We start from the raw sequence: 16,379 nt of genomic DNA, 5'->3' as shown, positions 1-16,379 counted from the left end.
CACAGTTCATTTCTGTACAAATTTAGCTGTACCACAAGTCAAATATATGCCCTGAAACAAAACAACTGCATAATGTAAAAGATTATAATAAATGTGCTTAGTCTATATCAGAATTTTTTCCGTCTCCCCCAACAAGAGTATTTTAGAGGGTTTCTATTGTACTAAAAACAATTGGGTTTTTTTTTTAACAGCAAAGGGGTTACCTTATCCCACTAGATGGAATTCTAAAACAAGGAGAATTCCCAGACACTAAAGACTACGCTTAGACAAGGAGTTCATAATCCTTCGAAGAGACAGTAAACTGACTTGCGTGTGGCCGGTAGCCAAACTGCTGGATGCCACAGAAACAAATGTGTATTTATAGAATGAACTGTCATTCAGTCAACAACACTTAAATGGATTCTCACTGTGAGCAAAAGCACTTTAAAGAATGCAAAACTGAAACACAGATTTGTCCAACCACTCAACAAATTCAGAGTCAAATCTACTCAAGTATACCTGATATCTTTAATCATTACTAGAAACAACTTTCTGATGATTTAAAATCCTAAAGAAAAATCTCTGGTTTAAGTGTTCACTGCAATCCAGTAACGCTGGCCTCCTTGCTGCTCTCAAACAAGATATTCCATCTCCCGACTCCAGGCATTTTATGGGCTGCCTTCCAGGCACAGAATGCTCTCCCTCCTCCACCCTACCTCCCCTGGCTTCCTCAAAGTCCCAGCTAAAATCTTACCTTCTGGTGGAAGTCTTTCCCAAACTCTTTTAATTCTATTGCTTTTCCTCTGGTATTTCCTATTTATGCTGCATATAGCTTGTTTGTATATATATTTGTGTACTTATATAGTCTCCCCAATTAAATTGTAAGGAACTGGAGAATAAGTTCTATTTTTTGCCTTTCTTTGTATCCCCAGGACTTAGTACAGTGCCTCGTACATAATAAGCACTTAATAAATGTGTACTGACTGACCGACACCTGGAAAATCCATATTCAGAAAGCTGCAAAGGGCTCTACAAGCTCCCTTTAGGTGGAAATCGCTTCAATTGTTATTTCTTTACATATCTGTATGTAACACTCTTCCTCTAAGGAGTGTAAGGAACTTTCTAAGCAATGACAATCCAATAACGTAATGATAAAAGAACTAGTTCCTTACTCCTTTGGTTCACAAAAGAATTAGTACTTTTCCAGGGTAAGGAGCCAGAATTCAGAAATTGATGCTGTAATCATGAGAAACACTGGTTATCTACACTGTTAACCTTTGGGAAGAAGCTGATTGTGCCGGTGTATTTGATTGTACATATGCACTTGCTTGATAAAAGGGGGAAATCCAGCAGATATACAAGCAGTATCAAATGCAAACATTCAGACACTCATTGAGTATTAATTAATTACATGCAGGGTCCTGTGCTGAAGATCTAAAAAGGCATAAGGACAGATCCTCTGACCTCCATGGACTCATAATTTAATTGGGGAAGCAAAATGCATATAAAATGATAGATAAAATTAGCATATTATGCTGAGACAAATGGGCTGCATAATTAATTAGTGCAGCAATTTGGAGGAGGAAAAGATCAGGGCAGTAAAGGAAGTCTCTATGGAAGTAGTGAGACTTAACCTGGACTCCGAAGAAAAGTAAAAGTTTAAACAAAGAGAAAAGAGGGAAGAAGGTACTTCAAGCATAGGAAGCTGCTGAACAAATGCCAAGTGTTGGAATGCATGCCACATCTGAGGCACAATAAATAAGGAGAGCAATTTGGCTATAACATAACCACCATGATGATGATGACAATAACTGACATTTATGCACACTTTGCAGAATGCTTTCTCATCTGAGTTTCATAAAAACATGATGAGATATGGTACGATAGGCGTTACTACTCCCATTTTATAGATGAGGAAATTGAGCCTCAGAGAAGACAAGTGAATCTTCCACAGTTAACCAGCTAATCAGAGGTAGGATTGGAACCCAATTCTGCTTCAATCCAAGTCTATCATTCTATCCATTATGCCACACTGCCTCTCTAAATGTTAAAGTAAGAAAGCTGCAGGAAATAAAATGGGACAAACAAGGGGCACTGAAAAAAGAAAGGACACAAGTTTCTAATCAGTTTAAAAGGAGAAAAGGGGAAAATGTTGATTTCTCCAGAAGATGCACTTCCAGAAAACATGTGAGCAGAGCCACTACCTGTATTAAGGTGTTGCCAGATAAAAGAGACCTAAACCAACAGTGCCAGATGAGGCAGAATAATTAAGAATAGAAAATCCTCAATCAGGATTCCCTCCTCTCATTCCTCACCCCCATCATCCAGGCATGTTATTGTGGCAGTAAGAAAAACTGAGAATTAAGCACCTCAATTACATCAAGGGTAGAAGGAAAGGGTTCTAGAGACCTGCTAAGGTTATAGTTTTCATTTTTCATACAACCAAATGAACTGTCACATGGGAACTAGGGTTAAAATCCAGGTTCTTATAATTGCTCCCAGTGTGACCTTGTGCAAGTCATTTCACCTCACCTCAGTTTCCTCATTTGTAAAGTGAAAAAGTTAAACCTGGATGAATTCTACAGTCTCTTTCAACTCTCCATCTCCACACTGAAGGAGAAAATAGAAGGCATGGTACCTCTATACTCCAGATTAATCAGGGAGAAAAAAGTTATACAATCTCTGAGAAAAGAGACTTCATAAGCTGCCTAGTCAAACCCAAACATGAAAAAGAAAATCTCAACAATGCCAGACAAGTGGTCATCTAAACTCTGCCTGATGACCTCCAAAGAAAGGAAATTCACCTCCTAAGCCAACAATTCACTTTTCAATAGTTCTTGATATTAGGAATTTTTTTCCTAACACTGAACTTAAATCTGCTTTTCCGAAATTTTCACCTAATTGCCATGAATTCTGACCTCCAAGTCTAAGCAGAATGAGTCCTAACACCTTTCCATATAACATTCTCATATTTATCCTAAAATGTGGTACCTAGAAAGGAACTAAACAGAATTCTCTCTAGTTCAACTAAAGCAAAATAGTAAGAATATCCTTTCCCTAGTCCTGGACACTATACTTCTGTTAATACAATCTAAATTGTATTAGTTTTCTCAGTTGTCAGATTACTAAAACCCCCAGAACTTTTTCCAACAATCTATTATCTAACCACATGAGAAAATTCAAAATATTTGTCTTGATTTGGGTACTTAACCCTCTACTATGCCTGGCTGCCTCAGTTCTAGCTATTCTCTTTACTGAACTTCTCTGGGAAGGTATGTAAGTCTCCATGCCTCATGCTGGTACTATCATCTCTCTGCAGTCAATCTCTGGTCTCTCTGTATCTATCTCATTAGCAAAAGGAAACCAAATAAACACCCCTGGGCAAGAACCTATCTTCTTGCTATAAGAGCTATGGTCTCACATCATTGCATCATGGCAGAGATGGATCCCAGTTATTTCCCACATTAACTAGAAGGGGTAGAGAGCTGGTAAAGCTAGGTATGCCAAGTCAGAAAGGCTGCTTCTCCACTTGACCATCACCATCATCTTTTTTATGATTTATGCATGAAGACCATTACATGAAAGATCCATATACATGACCATATTCTTCTCTCACTGGAATTGCTCCCATGCTCCCACCATCAAATGTCTCATTATCAGCCTTGGGTCTGCCTTTACATAAGGTACAATGTGCCACAATAAAGGCCTCATGCTTTACACATTTTTGTTAAATCTACTTTATGTTGCAAAACTGCTGCAATAAACTATAACGTTAGACTGTGGAGAAGATGTTCTCCAAGGTTACCATATTCTTACTTTAGCAACCAGGTTTTCCTCACCGGAAAGAATCACGTCTAGACTAGAGAAGCATCAGAGACTTGAGGATCTAGAGTTGGAAGGGTCCTTCCTTTATTTAGTCCAGACACCTCATTTTATATATTAGGAAATTAAAGTCCAGCTCACAAAAGTAAGTGGCAGATCCCAGATTCAAATCCACAAAGCAGATGCTCATTATTTAAAAGGCAACAAGGTGGCATATTGGATTGAGCACTGGACATGGAGACAGCAAGACATGAGTTCAAATCAGACATGATTTGTGTGGCTCTGGGCAAGTCACTTCACCTGTCTGCTTCAGTTTCCTCATCTGCAAAATGGGGATAATAACATTTTCTCCCTGGGTTGTTATGAGGATAAAATGATTTAATATTTGTAAAACTAGTTGTAAAATTTAAAGTATTATATAAATACTAGCTATTATTATTACCCTGGTGCCAGTGCTCTCCATTACCTCCTCCACTTTTTGAAGGATGAAATTATCGTTAAATCAAACAAAAAAAAATTAATTGGTTACTCTGTTTTTGAGAAAGAAAGTTTCAGGAAATGTCCAGATAACTGAAGTCCTTATTATTATTGTATCATGCCCCTGTGCCCAATTCATGATCTCTTTTTTGCCCTCTTCATCATCTCTTCTAGGTCATATAGTGACAACATCCCTTCTGACTGTCCCTCACCCCACATCATCCCTACAATGCTTCCCTGCTCTGATCTTTCGATTTCTTCATTTGAGTTGAACTTCTTAATGTGTATACATATATGTATGTGTCTCTGTGTGTGAATATGTGTGTGTGTCTACTGTGTGTGTGTAGTGTGTGTGTATACATATGTATACATATACACACACAAAAGCATGCGATATATACATATAAAGGTATGTGTGTAAGATATATATGTGTATATGGTGTGCGTGCACATATATACATATGTACACACACTCTCTCTACATATATATACTATACATATAAGGAAGTAAGTGTATATGTTTTGATATGTATATATGAAAGAAAACACTGGGCTTTAAGAATAGAAAAATAAAATTAAAATAGCACCTCTTCAAAGAACTTAGATTTTATCTAAGGAGAAAACATGTATACAAATAAGTATATACAATATGAAAAACAAATAAAAAATACATTTGGTAAGAGGTAGTAGGAGCAAGAAGAGTTTGAAATCAATCTAATGGTTGCCCCAGACTAATACAACATAATAACAGTGATTTCAAACGTTGTCTTCCTCCTCTGGCATTAGATAAGGAATAATTTTTTTTTTTGTTCTCTTACCTAAAACTGGACAAGGTTTGGGGGCGAGGGGGTGTATTTTAACCTGACCTAAATTCATTGGTACAAGAAGCTCCAAGTGAAGAAACTCCCTCAACCAGAACAAATCAGCACCTATACTGGAAATATTTAGTCTTAGAGTTATATGAAGGAACTGAGAGGTTAACTGACTGTTCAATTAATGAATGGCCAAAAAAATCTCTCATGAGGCTCTTGGTACTGTTACATAATTAATAACACTGTCCTCACCTGGTACCAGTGGGACTATCCAGTGACTGACTGTCCAAGACTTGGACTCCAAGTGAAGAAGTTGTAAAATACTATATAATTCCAAAACCATCTTATGTTTGCTGGCACAAGACTTCATTCTCTTAGCCACGATCCTACTGAATGCCACAAATGATTCATAGGCATTCTGAACTTATGGTAAGGAGAAAAATTAATATTTGACTTCACCAGATAATGAATCATACTCCTAGAAAGAAAAAAATCCCTAATTGGCAGCCCTTATGGCATGAAATCAGCATTAACATTAAAAAACAATTTTAACACCATCAAAGTTGGCAAAAAGAAAATGAATGAGTAACATGGGATTTTTTCATGTCTGATAAAAACCAGTACATACTCTTAAAAAGAATAAGAGCATTTGTCACCTATCCCTAGGTTTACCTCCTGTATTCATTGCTACTATTTTAAATAACCTGTCCTCCTACGCAATCTTTTTCATACTGATTTTTCCACTTTGCAGTCAGAGGTAAGTTTTACACGTTTGAATGGGAAGGATGGATCCCTGTTATACTTCGCTTCCATATAATGGGTTTGTTTGAAAACAGGGTTTTTTATATGTTATATCAAGGAGCTGTTATGTCCCCCAAGAGCCAATGAAAACATTGTCAATGCTTTTCAATGCTGTTGTACTCCTACGATGCAATCTGGCAATGGCCAGAGACCAAATCTTTAAAGCTGTCTTATGGTATTTAACATATGGTCACAAATTGCTCAGTATTCCAAAGAGGGTTAAATTCACCACTCATATTGAGGAAGAATATTCTTATTTATTTAAATTAATTGGCAAACTGGCCGTTTTTGCAATAGAGTTTTACATACAAGTATAAAGTATGACCTTCTAGTAATAAAAAGTTTAACTTTGACATATATTAACTAACCATATTATCTTGGGCTCCAATTATGATCAATAAATATGCCACATGTATGCCCATATGGGGTAGACACAAATTATTTACCCCCCCCAATTTTTAAAGAAGCCTCCAAAAAAAGGGAGAGAAAGGAAACATTTTAGGAAAAGTCAGAATATAGAAATTCATCCTTCTTCCTTTTTCCAGTCACACTCATCACTCCTCTCAAAAAAACTAGGTGTACTAAGTTAAAAAATTCTAGATCCTAGAAGGAGAGCTACAACATTACAGCTAATGAGCCATAATAAACTTCAGCAAGGTACTAGCTCTGTCTAGAACTCAGAACTCTTTTCCTCACCTAGAAAACAAGGCAGCTGGATGAGATCACAAGACTAGAGAACTGTGGGCTTTGGAACAGAGAAGGAGGTCTTTAACACTTAGCTCTGCAGCAAGGGTATAGCTATTAGTGGGGAGGGGAGGAATTATTGCTGTGTTGTTCTTGTGGATTTTTTAAAAAGTAAATAGCAAGGGAGAGTGACATGAAAGACAAAGCCCCATACTTGTGGCAGGCTGGTTTTTTTCCATGTTTCCATGAATCCTTCCTCACTGATGCCTCAAAGAATCCTTCTCTTCCTTCAAGATGAAACCAAAGCACCACCTTTCCTTCCCTGGCTCTGCTTCTGAATCAGCATCATGCCTCAGCTGCAGCCTCACCCTGGAACTCCCATCAGCACCTGGGGCCTCGACTCTGGAACATCCACCCTCCCAAGAGATCTTCTTACCCTGGAACTTCCCCTTAATCCTTCCAGTCTTCTCCTATAATTGAGTTACCTCCTCTACCTGCCCCCTCCCCAGAGCCTCCACGCTGAGGAGGAGCCCAGACTAGCCAAATTTCATTTCCATCCAGGCTCTGCTTCTGACTTTCCAGACTTACCATACCACCATCAGACCCCCATCCTTTTCAGCTCCCTTTTGTGTAATAGCCTCTCCCATTAGAATATAAGCTCCTTGAAAGCAGGAACTGTCTTGCTTTATGCAAGTATTTGTATTTACAACACTGAGACTAGTACCCATCACCTAGGAAACAATTAATGTTTCTGGTCTCACCTGTTACATGAAGCTTTTCCTGTTGTTACTTCAAACTGCCTGGTAGTTAACTACTTCATATTTATATGTGTTAATTTCCTAGATACTTATTTATTTCCTGGTTGTTTCCCCCATTACAATATAAATTCCTTATGAGTAGGGATCATTTCATTCATTTTATTTCTGTCCATAGCACCTTGCACAATTCTTGGAACATAGGCACTTAATAAATACTTGTTGATCAACCGATTTCTGCTTTCAGTTTAATTAAACTTTTTACTTTGAAAGAAATATTGTACTTGTTCCAATGATTTTTTCATCCTTCTTCCATAATTTTTGATCTCTTATAATACATTGGCCAAACTGAGTTTCTATAACTCAGTTTTTCACTGACACTGAATTGCTGATTTTGATGGGATTTTTTAACTATGTTGACATCCTGTATTATATTAATCTTTTAGCTTTCACTTTCAATTGCTGATTAAGGATATCCATAATTTTTTATCAACTTTTGTTTTCTGGATTTCATTCCACATGTTTCTTTTTCATTGCCATTAACTGAGGAATATGATGTACATGTATGCTACTGTGCACAACTAAATACGCATTCCCAAGTCCCTCTGTCCTGGAGGCTTGTATAGCTGCAGGGTGTTGTGTTAAGGTCCTTTAGACTCTGTTAAGGATTGTGGCCAGATGTATTCTTTCCTGATGGTTACATAAGATACTAGCTTTTAAAATATCTCTATTTTGCTATATTTGGTCTATTAGTTGGATTCCTGCCATAAAATTTAAAAAAGCTTTTTTAAATTTCATTCTAAGTATGCCCATCTCCTCTTTAAAATCAATCAAGAAAGACTATATTTTCGCCATCCATTTTTTTATTATGTAGCATACCTAGAGGTTGTATTAGGCACAAATTTTCAACCACCTCAGATTCTTCAACTTTTCCTTGACCCATAAAATTTCTATTCATTTCATTTTTTATAATAATAAGATTAAAGTTGTTTCTTATAACTGCTTGGCACTCATCTATAATACTCTATTATTTAGGCTGAGGCTATCAATAATAAAAGGCAGTGCGTGGCACATAGTATGCCCTTAATTAATAATGCCCTTGTTGAATGACTCCAAATAGAAGCAAGGACAAGAGACGAAAAATGGGCAAAGGAGACATGCTCCACTGGATTTCCAGGAGATCTAAAGGAAGGCTCCTAGCATGATGACTAAACTCTTACTGGAAGTTTTATAGGAGAATCAATGGGTTGTGATTGTGATCTGCATTGTTAGAAGGAATACTCAAGTCAATGAAATCATAGATCCATCAAAATGTTAAGGGGTCAGTCAGCCTTATCAATATCTCAGGAACAGAAACACTCTGAAAAACTAAAGCACAGTAAAGTCTCAAAGTGATGGGGAAGTTCTGAACTGACAAGAAGTATATGAAGGTTGTGATACAAAAGTAGTTACTTCCTATTTCTACATGAAATAATCCATGGGACCTACTACAGATAGAGAATTTGAATACATCTATTTGGAGAGCCATTATGGCACAGTGGATAGACAGGTACCTATGCGCCACAATTCAATACTCAATGTAACCATGAATTTGAGTATTCTCTCCAGTGGGAGAAGTCATAACCCATTCAGGACTTTTTGCCTTGACCTCCTGTCAAAGTCCTCTTATAAATTCTCTCTTCAGGCAGGCAGGCTAATATGGTGGGAGCGTTTCTGTATCCTTGCAATCAGGCAAGCAAGTGCCACACATGGCTCTGTCACATCTCGCTTGTGACCTATCCACCTACTATTCTGGACCAATGCTTTTTTGTTTTTGCACATCTCTTTGATGACAGTGTTTCTACTCATTTTCACACACCCTTCTGGAGCAGGGAGTTCAATCAGAAGACTGTTGCAAGAGTCCAGGAAACAGATGATGAAGAATTGAACTAAAGGGGTGGCTGCATGAGTGGAAAGAAGGGGAAGTATATTAGAGCTGTTGTAAAGAAAGAAATTATAACTTGGCAATAACTGGTATGTAAGATGAATGAGGGGTCAAGGGAGACATTGAGGTTTCAGACCTGGTTGAATGGACACACTGGTGTTGCCCTCAACAGTAATGGGGAAGCTTGGAAGAAAGGAAGATTTGGAGGGTAGAGATAATAAAGTCAGTTTGGGATATATTAAGTTTGAGATGACTACAGAACATCCAATTTAAAAGATCCAAAAGGCAGTTGGTGATGCATGGCTGGAGATAAGAAGAGAAACTAGGACTGTAATTGCATTTTTGTGAATCATCTGTAGAGTGACTTATGATTTAACCCATGAGAGCTACTGAAATCACAAAATGATAAACTACAGAAGAAAACAAGACAAAGACCCAGGACAGAGTCTTGTGGAATGCCCACAGTTAGTGGGTAGGATGTGGATGAAGATGTAGCAAAAAAGGTTTAGGGGAGCAGGAAGACAGAGAGGAGGAGATAAATAGAGAAACGACTATCCAAAACCCAAAAACATGGTCAATGATTTCAAATGCTGCAAAGAGGTGAAGTAGGATAAAAACTGAGAAAAGATAATTAGGTTTTGCAATTAAGATATCAATGGTAACTGTGGAGAAATCCATTTCACTTAAATGATGATACTGGAAGTCAAAATTGCAATTTTAGAAGAAAGCGATAGGAGAGGAAGTAGCCGCATCTAAATGTATTGAAAGTTTGTTGAAGAAGTGTAGCTAAGAAGAAAGATACAGAAAGATACTTTCTGGGTTTGTTTTTTAAGTATGTAAGAACCATAGACAAACTGTAGGCAATAGTGAAGGAATCAATAAAGATTAAAGACACAGTGGAAATGATAGTAGAGACAATCTTCTGGAAAAGTCAGGAAGGGAAAGGGTTAAGAGTTCATGAATTATCAAGTCGGCCTTAGCAAATAGTATTGCCATCACATCATAATAACCTTACGTGAAGAAGATGATGGAAAGGATATCAAGAGATTGTGAAATCAGTAAGAGGGTAAATTGCCCAAGAGAGTTCTAATGTGTGATGTGAATAGAGGTCCCAGTGAAAATGAAGAGTTAGGAGCAGTAAAGCATAAAAATAGGTGAGGAAAAAAATATATTATGATCTGATAAAGAATATCTGACATTCTTGAACATGAATATTTAACATTTGGGAGAGATGGCAAGATCAAGGATATGAACATCCCAATACGTAACTAAGGTGAAGTGAAGGAGTAAGTCTATGGATGCTGAAGTTGAAAAACTAGAAAGTTAGGGAATCTGAGGATAGATAAATATCTATGTTGAAGTTCTCTAGATTTCAAGTAGGAATTGAGGTGAAGAGTTAGACCAAGAGCCAGGTACTGAATTCACAGAGAAAGGAGGGAAAATTTCCTAGGGATAAGTAGATAGCAAGTGCCAGAGTTTGAACTGGGTGAAAACTTCAACTGACTGAACCTCAAAAGAAGATAGTGATTCCCAATGATGGCTGCAGAAAGTTTTAAAACGGTGATCTGGAATGAGGAACATTTCAACACCTCACCATAACCAATGAGGCAAAGGGTATGAAAGAAAGTACATGCAGCACTGGAAAGCATACCCAGGAATGAAGTGTTATCTAGAAGAAATCAAGTCTCAGTGAGTACCAGAAAGTGGAAGGAAGGTACAAAAGAGAAAGTGTTTTGAAGAAGAAGTTTGTTACTTGTACAGCATGAGTTCCAGAGGGCACAGGAGAAAAGGTGGGCAGATCTGGAATGGGACATGGTGAAGGTAGGGTGTAGGGAAGGTGTGGGATTTTCATGAAGTGTGGATGGGAATAAGGGAGTATAAGCTAAAAGGATAAAAGCTGATTTGGTAGATTTCAGGACCACTCCTACCTACCCTATCTGCAATGTTGCTTTCCCCTAGGGGGCATCCTGGAGCCTACCCTTCCATCAGGCAAAAGCAGAAGGTAATGCATTGTCCCCACCAGACTCAAGGCATGACTGCCAATATTGTACCCCTAGAGGTATCTTGGAAACACAGCAAGGTAGCAGGACATGGTGTTTCACTGTACTTTTCTATAGCTCAAATCATTCTTGGATTGCCTGAAAAGGTTTGTCTTTGAGGTTAGTTGCTTTGGTCTGTACAGATCTAAGTGATCTTCCAATTTTGCTGTCTTGATGTGGTTTTGATATTTGTTCTTCCATCCTTACATTTTTTTTGTGTTCTATTTCCTCCATTCACTTTTTCAGAGTTCACATAATTAATATTTTCCACTCTCTGTTCTAAGCTGCCAATTCTTTTTAATTAATAATGTTACTTAAAGCCTACCAATACAAGATCTTCAACATTATTAATTTTCTAAAATTATAAGTCATGAAGTTCTTGAGCCTTTTAAACTGATTTTTTATTATTTTGTCTACTATTATAAAGTATCTCCTCTCTTTCTCTTTCCCTCCCTTACTAACTAGACTGATAGAGAATAAAATCAATATATTAATTTGAGTAGCTTCTTTATATTTTATTATGTTTGCATATTCTAAATACAATGAATATGATGCCAATTATTTGTCTTCCTTTACTTTTGTAATGAGAATTTTTAGTTATATTTATAGAAAGCCTATCAGTGAATTGAAAGTATAACAATGTTATTTTATGTATAATAAAGTGATTTGATGCAGAATTTCTCTTTCTATTGTTTCCTCCAGGATTCTGTTACTACTATATAGAAATCTTAATGATATTTGTAGAATTGGTTTGTAACCTGTTACTTAAGTGAATAACCATCTGGATGACTTTCTTGACTGATTTTCTGAGATTTTCTAAGTAAGGCATCAATTCACAAATAAGGATAATGTTTCTTTGTCTTTGCTAAAATGTACTTTCTTTGTTTTACTGTTAGAGGTAATATTTCCGTTACGATGTCAAGTACATGGGCAAAGAGGTCATTCTTACTGTGCTACTGAATTTCCTGGAAAAGACTATAGTATAATACTTTTTGATAAACAAAATTAACTCTTAGTATTAGAAAAATACTTTTGACCTTCCCCTATTGTGCTTTTTAGCATATATACATATATATACACACACATACACATATGCTGTATTTTCTTAAACACATTTTCTGTTCCTATTAACATAATACTTTATTTTCTGCTGTTTATTTGTTGAAAAATACTCATTGCTTTCCTAATTTTGACCAATGACTACAATTAATTTAACTTGTTCTTAATTAATTTTTGGATATACAATGTTTCTGAATTTGCCAAAATTTTAATTAAAATATTTTCATCCATAATCAATGTTCACATTACTTTAAAGTTATCTTTCTTAGCTTTATCCCCTTGTATGGGTATCACAATAATATTTTATTCATAAAGGAACCTGGTAGATAATGTTTTTTATTATTGGGATTAATTTTTGTAGCATATATATCTAATCTTTCTTTTAAATGTCTGATGAAAAAACTTAAAAAAAAAAACATTTGGACCAAGAGTTTTTTTTTCCTTGCTAATTCATTCATAACTTATTCAATTTTAACAACAGATTCTTTAACAGAAAATCAACTGGATGCTATCTCTTTTTGACTCACATTTGATAATAATCATTTTGTAAAATCAGCTTATTGTTGTGTTTAGAAGTTTAATATGTTTTTCCTTTCATCTGTTTCTCCTCTGATTTTTAAAGATATATCTTTTGGCTTTCTTTAGGCTTTTTAATGTGCTGATTTTATGGTTTTGTTAAATGAATTCTCAAAATCATTAACTTTCCTTTTATAGTTTTTCAGCATATATTTTAAGGAATTTTTCTTTTAAGGAATGCTTGGAAGATTCTGATAAAAATTGGTACACTGTCACAAGATGGTGGAGTAGGAGGAAAGCAGTTCCAAGGTCTCTCCCACAAGTACCCACCAAAAAAATGAGACCAAACAATGATAGGAAAATCCAAAAAGAAGTCATAATAAGTCATAGTTCTAGCCAAAGATCAAGAAGTCAGTCCACAGGGAAGTAAGATGCTCTCATGCTTAGCTAATATATCACAATAGGGTAATGCAAGGAAATTAAATCAAAGTGATGATCCTGATCAACTATCTATAATTATCTTGCTATGGGTGAGGCACACTTCTTTTTGATAAATATTGAATGACCTATGAGTGTCTCATTTTGTTCAAATAGCAAACCTAACTTATTAGGAACTGGCTTGAGTCAAGCCCAGACCACAACAATTGTAGCATTCTCCCAAGACTGGAACAGAATGAATTCAACTGAAGTAGGGGCCAGGAGTGCAAAGGAAGATGAGCCTGGATTGGTTTTCATGCTTGATTTGTGCTTTTGGTGATGCCTGTACAAATGGTAATAGATTACTGAAAGGTATCCTCCACTTCTGGTAGATTAGAGAGAAACCTGTGGCCTGTGGCCATTCAGCAAGGAGAGGCATGAATATTCTCTGCATTCTTAAGGACTATAACTTCAAGATAACTGAATTAAATTAGATGCATGAAATATTTGTTGCTTGATAATGGAATTATGAAGTTTGACTGTGACATTTCTTGGTGAAGTAAATCTGAGGATTCTATTAATCATTAATTTGCTTTTTTCTCCTAATTCTTATGCATAATTTTCTGGAACAATAATGTTTTTAAAAAGCATTTTAAAGTTTCTAAAATACTTTATATAACAATAACTCTTTCAGGTTGGTTGATTCTCATCCTTCATGCTCAGAGTACCAAAATGACATCACTATGTTGGAGTCAAGGTACAATGTGTCCAACTGTGGCTGATCAGACCAATACAAGCTCCGAAAGCTCTACCACAGGTCAGGCACAAAAAGTCCTTATAAAACATTCGGTATGGAGGTGTCTGTCAATTTGCACATCTCACATTTCTTTTGAGCTACTGGAAATCTGCTTTGCTCACAGAGCACAATACCTTCTTTGATGTGGGCACACCATGTTGGGTGGTCCTCTGCCAGCACCACCCAGGACTCACAATCAATTCCAAAGTTCTTCAAAGAGAGTTTGAGAGTGGCCTTATATCACTTCTTCTGACCTTCAGGTAAGCGCTTGCCTTGTGTGAATTCTCTGGAAAAATAGTCTTTTAGGCAAACAACATTTGGCATTCAAACAGTGTGGCCAACCCATCAGAACTGCACCCTCTGTAGTAGAGTTTAAATGTTTGGCAGTTCAGCTTCACAAAGGACCTCGGCGTTTGGTACCTTATCTTGCCAGGTAATCTTCAGAATATTCCTAATCCTGTTCCTAATTCCTACAATTCAAATGGAAGCAATTCAGTTTCCTGGCATGGTGCTAGTATACTGTCCAGGTTTCACAGGCATAAAACAATGAGGTCAGCACCACAGCTCTGTAGACCTTCAGTCTGGTAGGCAGCCTAATACCTCTTCTCTCCCACACTTTCCTTTGGAGCCTCCCAAACGCTAAGCCAGCTCTAGCAATGTGTGCATAACCTCATCATCTATGTGGACATCCCTGGAAAGTATACTGCATTTATATATTGGCATTTAGTAGACTACGTCATTGTAAGGAGAAGAGACAGGATATGAGAGTGATGAAGGTAATGTGTGACACAAAGTACTGGACTAGTCACAGACTTATCCTCTCCAACCTAAACATTTGCATTCAATAAAAGGAGCAGCCTCCAAACAAGACAACTACCAGAAGACTTAATGTCCACAGATTTAGAGCATTTCTTGTGTGAATAGTTTTTTGCCAACTTGGAAGGAAAGCTGAGCCAATAACACAATTATCAACAGTGGAATTCTATGGAACAGTGGAAGGTAGGTACTACCTTCAAGATACTACTATTATTATTATTACTAAAATTAACTTTGCATTGGTCATAAAGCTAATAAATATGATAAATGAGGTCTGAATATAGATTTTGCTAACTAAGACTAGAATTTTATCCAATATGCTGTACCTCCCTTGGATTATATGAAGACCTTAGCTTACCTCTTTTCATCTTGTGTTCAAGGCCAATTGTCTCAGTCACAAAAGCAATGAGTTGGACTAAGTGACATAAAAATCTTTCGCATCAGCTCTAACATCCTATAATTTCTTGTGAGAGGTTAAAAAGGGGTTTAAACCCAGATAAAAAAATTCCAGGTAAAATATTACAATAATAACAAATGGATTATATTTTGTTACTATTTCTAACAAAAAAGATGATTTTCTTAAGGAAGGTTTGTTGCTAGTTACAAAATAATATGTCTGGTGCATTATGGATTCTAAGAAACTATTATAGTATTTCAAAATGCCAATACAAAGAAATCCTCAAAAGTTATTTCATTCCAAAAAGCATAAAAATACCAAAAAGTATAAAAACTGGCATTACCACTAAAAGAGAATGTCTCATGTACAAAAAAAAATAACTTTCTAATTTCCTTTCAAAAAGTCTTTTTTAGAACGCCTGTTAAATCTGAGGTGACCTGCCTCTCTAATTAGATGCTAAAAATACCATGTGTACTCAAGGATAATAATCTTCAAGTAAGTAAATCTTGTAAAAATATAAAAAGTAAAATGGATGACAGCCAAGATAAATCAAGATGCAAACTAACATAATTCCTATCAGCATAGTAGAAATATTAAACTTCTCGGATAGCACATAATTTCTTACTATACTCAGTTTTTTATATCATTCATTTATTCATTCATTCATAAGCATTTAAGTGTTCATTATGTGCAATGTACTATGCTAAGCATCGAAAATAAGATAATGTTTAGCCTTATAAGTGTTTAAGACTAAGAGGGCCTTAAGTGGTCCAGATAGGTGGCCTTCAAGGAATAGACAAATCTTGCTTTCTAATTTATTAATAATATTGTGTTAATAAAAATAATTAACACTGACAATAGTGTTTTAAAGTTTATAAAGCACATGACAAATATCTCATTTGAGTCTCAAATAACTTTGTATGGTGTTACTATTACCACTTTACAGATGGTGAAACTGAGGCTGAAGAGTTAAGTGACTTGCCTAGATTCACACAGCTAGTAAGCATCTATTGGAGGATTCAAACTCAAGCCTTTTTGATTCCAAGTTGAGAATTAATGATCTCTACTTTATTATCAATATTTAT

The 16,379-nt window shown here is 36.2% G+C and overlaps 1 protein-coding gene across 3 annotated transcripts in view; it reads right to left on the bottom strand.

Annotated features, from left to right (window-relative positions):
• The window catches only part of BABAM2 (BRISC and BRCA1 A complex member 2), a 560,438-nt gene that overhangs the window by 479,444 nt on the left and 64,615 nt on the right, over window positions 1–16,379 (bottom strand). The gene's annotated exons all lie outside the window — the stretch shown is intronic.

The sequence above is a fragment of the Notamacropus eugenii genome, chromosome 1 (assembly GCF_028372415.1).
Source record: "Notamacropus eugenii isolate mMacEug1 chromosome 1, mMacEug1.pri_v2, whole genome shotgun sequence".
Lineage (NCBI taxonomy): Eukaryota > Metazoa > Chordata > Mammalia > Diprotodontia > Macropodidae > Notamacropus > Notamacropus eugenii.
This window is presented reverse-complemented; position numbering and strand designations above follow the sequence as displayed.